This window comes from Myotis davidii, unplaced genomic scaffold, assembly GCF_000327345.1.
Source record: "Myotis davidii unplaced genomic scaffold, ASM32734v1 scaffold714, whole genome shotgun sequence".
In the NCBI taxonomy this organism is placed as follows: Eukaryota; Metazoa; Chordata; class Mammalia; order Chiroptera; family Vespertilionidae; genus Myotis; species Myotis davidii.
Window position 1 is genome coordinate 157,530 of NW_006285789.1, and position 7,809 is coordinate 165,338.

Genomic DNA, 7,809 nt, shown 5'->3' on the forward strand with positions numbered 1-7,809 from the left:
GCTGTTAGCTAATTTTTGACCTATTAGCTTTTCTGACAATACTATGGCAGATATTATTTCACATAAATCTTAACATACATGCTGGTATTTTTGCAAGATAAATACCTAAAAATGAAATTGTAGGGTGAAATTATAGACACATTTTAATTTTTACAGCTCTTACCATATAGTTCTCCAAATGTGTTACTGTTTTCTGTATCCTAGAAAATTAAATGAAGCCATTTTTTGCATTTTTTCACCCTAACCAGATTTGTACACTACCATTTTTTTTTTTAATTTCCTACCAATATGATAGGTGAAAGAGTGGCATTTCACTGTTATTTTTACTAGAGTTTTAGAATCATAAGGTTGGGAATCCTTACTGACAACTTTCATTTCTTTATCGAAATTTGACTGAACATTTCTCATTTTACTCTTAGGTGTTGATTGTTTTTGTATGTTGATGTTGCACATTTCCACTTCTGCAGGAAATATTTTTTTTTTCAATTTTAATGTAGTGAAAATGACTTTGGGACTTAATTAGAAAGACTTTCTTCCTCTATAATTTTATTTTTGCATAATTTCCCTTGAATGTAAACTCTTTTACTAAAAATAGTGTATAATATTCCACTGTATCAATGCATCATAACCTTTTTTGGCTATCCCTTATCACTAGTTGTTTCATTTGGTTCCTTATTTTTAAAAAAAATTCTAGGCAGTATTAGTGAGAATATCCATATATTTTACATACACTATTTTAGCCGTATTGGTTTCTTTATGGTAGATAATTGTGTACTGTAATAACAGGATCAAACACCATTTTATGTTTAATGTTTTATATCTGTAACCTACCAGATGGCCCTACATGAACATTTTAATAATGTACATTCCCATGAGAATGTATGAAAGGTGTCATTTCTTTTTTTTTAATATATTCTATCGACTTTTTACAGAGAGGAAGGGAGAGGGATAGAGAGTTGGAAACATCGATGAGAGAGAAACATCGATCAGCTGCCTGCTGCACACCCCCCACTGGGGATGTGCCCGCAACCAAGGTACATGCCCTTGACCGGAATTGAAGCTGTGACCCTTCAGTCCACAGGCTGACGCTCTATCCACTAAGCCAAACAGGTCAGGGCGAGAGGTGTCATTTCTTAGCACTATTACCAACACTGAGTGTTGTTAGCTTTAAATATATTTTCCAAATGTAAAGTTTTATGTGCAAATTTATCTCAGAACAAACATTAATTATATTATTTATTCCAAGTCCTTTGTATCTTTTATTCTAGACTTCTTTCCAGTACTTTTTACTGAAAACTCAGGTGTTTTCTGTTACACTCAGACAAAAGATTAACCCCAATAAAGAGATACCATTGGGGAAAAAAGTAGAAAAACTTCACAAAAGGAAATTCATGTTGCTACTTTCTCATGTAAAGGGATTACTCTTTTCCTGCCACATAATTATATACTTCTTTTCTCACACCGAGTAGATTTTTGTATTGAGATAAAAATATCAACTCAATTACATTATGTCTGCTCCCACAGACGATTTAAACTTCTATTGTATTCTGTTCTCATGTGTCTGGGGGAAAGATGGGCTACATATGGGAGGCTGAATAAGGCTCAGACTTCTTATCATTTCTTTGCCGGGTGGTGGAGGAGGGCAATTTGTTTTTTCTCCACTGAATCCCTTCCTTCCATGTACAGTGGAGTTCCAGGCGGACAGACTGGAGATTTGCAAGTCCTCCAAAGACTGCAGTTGTAAAACCACTTTTGCAAGATCAGACCTTTGCTAATTATACTATTAACATCTATTAACTTTTTCATTCATCGCCAATTTTCATTCATTTCTTAAAGCTAATATGAGTTGCAACTTAAAAAAAAAATAATGCTAAATAGGCCAAAGGCAAACAATCTGGAAACCCAAATGGTCTATTCCCCTCTTGATACATATCTCTCATTAGACACATTCACAGAGGAGGGGAAAAATTCCCTCCAAAGAGCTGGCACCGCAAATTATTATTTTTATAAATTATATTTGTTCTAGGGTTATTGAATATACTGTGTGTGTGTGTGTGTGTGTGTGTGTGTGTGTGTGTGTGTGTGTTTAACTTAAAGTGAGAGTTTGGGGATAATTGACTTGGTAAGCAGTCTCACTGGAGAATTTGAAGTGAGGGAAAGCATGGTGTAGAGGAAATAATAAGGGGAGGAAAGTACTAGTTCTTGAAAAGTAACCTGGGACAAACCAAACAGATTTTTATTAAATACGGTCTTTGTTAAATTTGCTCTGGGTACAGCCAGCAGAGATTCCAAAAATATTTGGATATTTAAGAAAATAATTGCTTCCCTTAAATAATTCTCCTGCCTGGTGTGTTATTTATCTTCTAGTTACAATTATCATATCAAAATGTTAGCTAAAATAAAATAAATGTATCCTAATTTGATACCAAGAAGAGTGAACTTTTATTTCCTTATTTATTAGTTTGGTAAGAATTTATTGACATGTCTATTTCCTAGTTAGGAAAATCAGAACCCTCACCTACCTAACTGCACTAATTACTGGGACTTCTGACCCCAGGTGTTTCCATTATTCAAAATTGCACTTGTGCTTCTACTTTGTAGAACTTGCTTGTAATCATTGTCAGAAGCCTCATTAGTGGGGTTCTAATTTATTACAGAACTAGAGGCCTGGTGCACAAAATTTGTTTAGGGGTGAGGTCCCTAGACCTGGCCGGTGATGGAAGTACCAGTGTCTGGCATGGAAGGGCAGGTCTCAGCTGACCCCTGGGCCCTAGGCAGCACCTGGGCTCCCAGGCCTCCATATGCCCCCCTCCACCTGAGTCATGACGCCCAAGTCCCTATGCAGAGATGCAGTGATCTTGGCTGGACACCACAGGCCGAGGCACAGCATAGGCCTCTGGGCTGCCCAGCAGTGCTGCACAGAAGCAGGGTGGGCATCACACTCTCTCCTAGCTGGTCTCGCAGATCTGCTCCTGTGTGAACCTACAGGGAGCTCGACCAGCCCCTGCAGTCTCTTTGGCTGCAGCCTGGCTCACCCAGAAGAGGCTACACGAGTTTGGGGCAGGCTCCTGTAGGGGACACAGCACCTGAGCATGGGGGCTACCCTGGAGTACGAGCCCTGGCATCCCAGGGGAGGGTAGCAGGGGGAGTGAGACCCAGCTTAGCAGACACCTTACATTCTCACAACACCTCTGTCCCCAATGCCCCTACCCCCAGGTAGCCAACAAGAGGTCACATCCCCCCACCCAGGCACCACTGGAGGTTGGTCGCCGCCCCCTGGTGGTCAGCGCACATCATAGCAAGTGGAAGAACTCCTGGTCTCCTGGTAGAACACCTGGTCGAATGACCACCTTAGGGGACAATTTGCATATTAGGCTTTTATTACATAAGAGGGCTAAGGTTGAAGAGAGTAAATAGAGTGGTCTAGGAGTTAATAAACTCTCCTTCATATTCAGGTTAATACCAATTAGGTTGAGATGATAAACATGCTTACTGTCCTTAAAGCAATATGAAGTACATAGGCAATGATATATGTGTGCCAGCTATACAGATGTGGCACCCATTTATGAGACTTTGTACCTTCTGATTCACCAACTGCACACCACTGTACACCACTGTTAATGTTCTTGGTAATGTTTTAGATTTAGGAGCTGATATAATGCACGTAAACAGAAATGATTTATCCTCACCTACAATGACCTTAGCCCTCAGGACTTGGCTCACAGAGTTGCTTTTCATTCAACAATCAATCACTTTCAGATTTTATGGAGCTGGGGAGGAACCTGCTATGGGATCACTCTAATGATCACTCAAAGGCTCAGTACCTCCATGTGGCAGTTTTTGAAGAGCCTTCTGCCCCATATTTTTACTTTCCTCTTATTACTCAAAAAAAAAATGTGCTTTAAGAAAGAGGAGAGAAAAATAGAAATAAAATGTACTTTTATTGTAAATACAAGTCTTAGAATTGCAAACACAATTAAGTCACTGCTTTTATTACACAACTAGAGGACCAGTGCACAAAATTCATGCAAGGGTAGGATCCCTAGCAGCTGGACGGCCAGGCCCACCCCCTGATTGAACTCCCAGTCAAACTCCCGGTTGAGGGGACATTGCATATTAGGCTTTTAATATATACTAGGGGCCTGGTGCACGAAATTTGTGCACTGGTCGGGGGGTCCTTCAGTCTAGCCTGCTCCCTCTCACAGACTGGGAGCCCTCAGGTGATGTCCTACTGATGTCCTACTTAGGCCGCTGGAAGCAGGCCTAAGCCGCAGTCTGGCCTTCCTCTGTGGGAGGCGACCTGGCTGATCAGGGGAAGGTGCCAGCCCCATCACCCTGCTGCTGCAGCCACTGCCAGTCACCACAGCCACCAAGGTGTTTTCATCAACATGGACTCCAGTCCCTTCACCATAAAAAAGTGGCAACTTTGCCCTGACCGGTTTGGCTCAGTGGATGGAGATTTTTAGAGAATATGGAAGAGAGGAAAAGACAGAGAGAAACATCAGTGTGAGAGGGACACTCTGATTGGTTGCCTCCTGCATGAGCCCTGACTGGGGCCCCGGCCAGGGAGAAGCCTGCAACCTAGGTACATGCCCTTGATCAGAATCGAACCTGGACCCTGCGGTGGGGAGGCCAAGGCTCTATCCACTGAGCAAAACTGTCTAGGGCAGGATAAGACATTTCTTAGCCCTCCAGCAGCAGACCTTCATTTTTGCCTCCAGGAATGAGGTGGAAAAACCCTAGATCACCTTTTTGAATTCTTGTTACCCAAATTACCAAGAACATTACCAGTGGCATACAGGGAGCTTAGCCAATGAGCTGTCAGAAAAGGTGTTTGCCCTGTAGCTTACCAGCAGAGGCAGGACCGCTGGCAAGCCTAGGCTGGCACACCAACTCTCTCCGGGCCTGCTCATGCCTCCAATGCTAATTGGGCAGGGCCCCCCAGCTCCAATCAAGTCTCTGCCAAAGCTTGGGCAGGACTCCCTACACCGCCCCCGCTCCGATCAAGCCTCTGCCATGGCTTGGGCAGGGCCCCCCTGGCTCTGATCAAGCCTCTGTGCAGCTTGGGCAGGGCCCCCCACTCCTCTCTGTCCCTGCTCAAGCCTCTGTTGTGCCCCCCATGGCGCCAAGGCCAGTAGGCCAAGAGTGGCCAGAGGTGTTCTGGGACCGAGGCTGCTCAGGGCCTACACGGAGGCCTGCAGACTCTGAGCTGCCTGGGTCCCTAGGCCACTGGGCACCTGTGTATGCAAATTAGTCCACCATATTCTCCGGGTTAATTTGCATACACCTGCCTGATTGGCTGGTGGGCGTGGCTCATGGGTGTGGCTTGTCAGCGTAGCAGAGGTATGGTCAATTTGCATGTTTCTATTTTATTAGATAGGATGATAAAATAGAGTTCATGAGCTGTGACCAAGAAGTTGTCTCGTGGGACATGGGAATGAATTTGTGGGATGGGAGTTGACTCCTCTGTCTCAAAAGGAATTCTTATACCTCCTGCTCAGAGTGCAAGTTGGTATCTCACTTTGGAGAACAGTTTGGTCATATCTGATATTACAAAGATGCACATATCTTCATCCCCAACATGCCAGACAGGGCTGTGCGGGGAAGTACCAGTGTTGGTCAGAAGTCAGTAGAGAGAAGAAAAAGAAGAGTGTGGCCCAGAGCCTTTATTAGGGGAGAGGTGGTAGAGAGGAAGGTAGGAACCCTGAGTAAGTTTAGGATTGATAATTTGGGGGAGGGTGCTCTGGGATATAATGGTGGTCCCTGTTGTCCAGCACCCAACCCTGGGGTGATTTAGAGTAGGGAGAATATTGACTTGGTGTGTGTGAGTTTGATAAAGGATATGGTTGAGGATGTGGCTTCTGGATTGGTGGTTTGAATATCAAACATGCACTCATAGGGGAGTCATTTGCTATATCTGGGAATTAGCTCATCCTGGGAGAGGCAGACTTTCTAGAATCAAGGTCCCAAATGCCAGAGTATTAAGAATACAGAAAATATAGTCAATACAGTGGTATATACAAATAACTAATTATTACTCAGCCTTAAAAAGGAAGGAAATTCTGGCACAGGCTACAAAATGGATAAACCTTGGAGACATTATCTAGGTAAAATAAAAGACACCAAAGAACAAATACTGCACGATTTCATTTATATGAAGTCTTAGAGCAGTCAAATCCATAGAGACAGAAAATAGGATGGTGAGTGCCAGGGGCTGGGGACGGGAAGACTGGGGAGTTATTGTTTAATGGGGATAGAGTTTCTGTTAAGGATAATGAAAATGTTCTGGAGATGGATGGTGGTGATGATTACGCAATAATGTGAATGTATCTAATTCCACTAAATGGTTAAAATTGTAAATTTAATGTTCTGTATATTTTACCACAATTAAAAAAAAGAACATTAAATATTAAAAGTAAAATAAAAATAAAATAAAGGTTATGATTAAGCTTACTTAAATATACTACTTATCAAAATATAGCATTTGAAATATGACTACATACAGTAAATCCAGTAAAGGCAAACACTTATTCGGTGCCCCAACACTAGGATTGTGGAGTGTGAGAGTAAAGTAAGGGAAAACAGAGCTTAGAATAATAAATATGTCAGTTACAACACAAGTGTTCTTTAGCAACCAATCAATTTCTAGTCTAGCCTGTCATTGCTACCTTTTACCACCATTCCTCATTTTGGTTGTAGTAACTTTAGGTTGGTATCCTGCCTGACTTTTGTATTTTCTTCAGTGTTACTGCCTTTATTTTTTAATGTCTATAACTTGAGAAAAACATGTAGTGCTGCCCGAGTAGTGAGCCATCCCTAAGAAGAGGACAGCAAATTGGACTTCCTCTTGGAGATTCAGGGAAGAGGCTCTTACTCATCCCAGTTGAGTCAGAGTTCCTCAGGTCACATACCATGTACACACTAAGTAGATGTGAAGATTGTGGTAAAGTGAACTATATTTGTAGCACAATCTATATAACCTTAATCTTCAATTAGAGATTAAAAAAACTCACAAGTTGGAATTGACCAAACAAACAAACATCCATAAGGCACTGGACACAGTTTCACTACTGAGTTCATTCCAACATTTAAGAATCAAAAGATTTTATTTTTAAAAACTCTTTGAGAGTTCTTTTTATGCATTAAAACTTCATCATTTGTTTTCAAAGATAAACTGATAACATTTAAGGAGGATATTTCAAAAACACATATTGCTAAATTGCATATGAATAAACATAAAAAATTAAGTGAAATAATAACAAGTGTGAAGGCATTACCATCAAAGGGCAAAATACCCCACTATTATAGCTATTATTATTTAACTAGAGACCCAATGCATGAAATTCGTGCAAGGGCTTGGCCCCTGCTGTCACGGCCAGGGCCCTCGGCCTCGGCCCCCACCCACTGTTGCTTTTATTATTATAGATGTTCTCTAAAGGTTCTATCTAATAAAATTATTTATTATAAACAAAGAATATATACAAATATTAAGAACGAAGAGTAACACTTTTTATTGACAACAATTTGATTCTTGCCCAGGAAAGCAAAGTTGACCTCCTGAAAAATTATTGTTCAGTAAAATGGCCAGGAACTAAAGAAATAATTTGAATTCACCAATGTATTAACATTGTTTCAACATCTAGTTGAGCTTTGTAAAAAAAAAAAAAATACAAGGGTGATTCAATTATAGAAAATTTATATTATTCATAATTTTAATGTATTTACCATCTTGAAAAGACAGAAAAAAACATTTCATATAAACATTTGAATTAGATTATTTTTATAGACTTTGTTTTTAGAGAAGTTTTA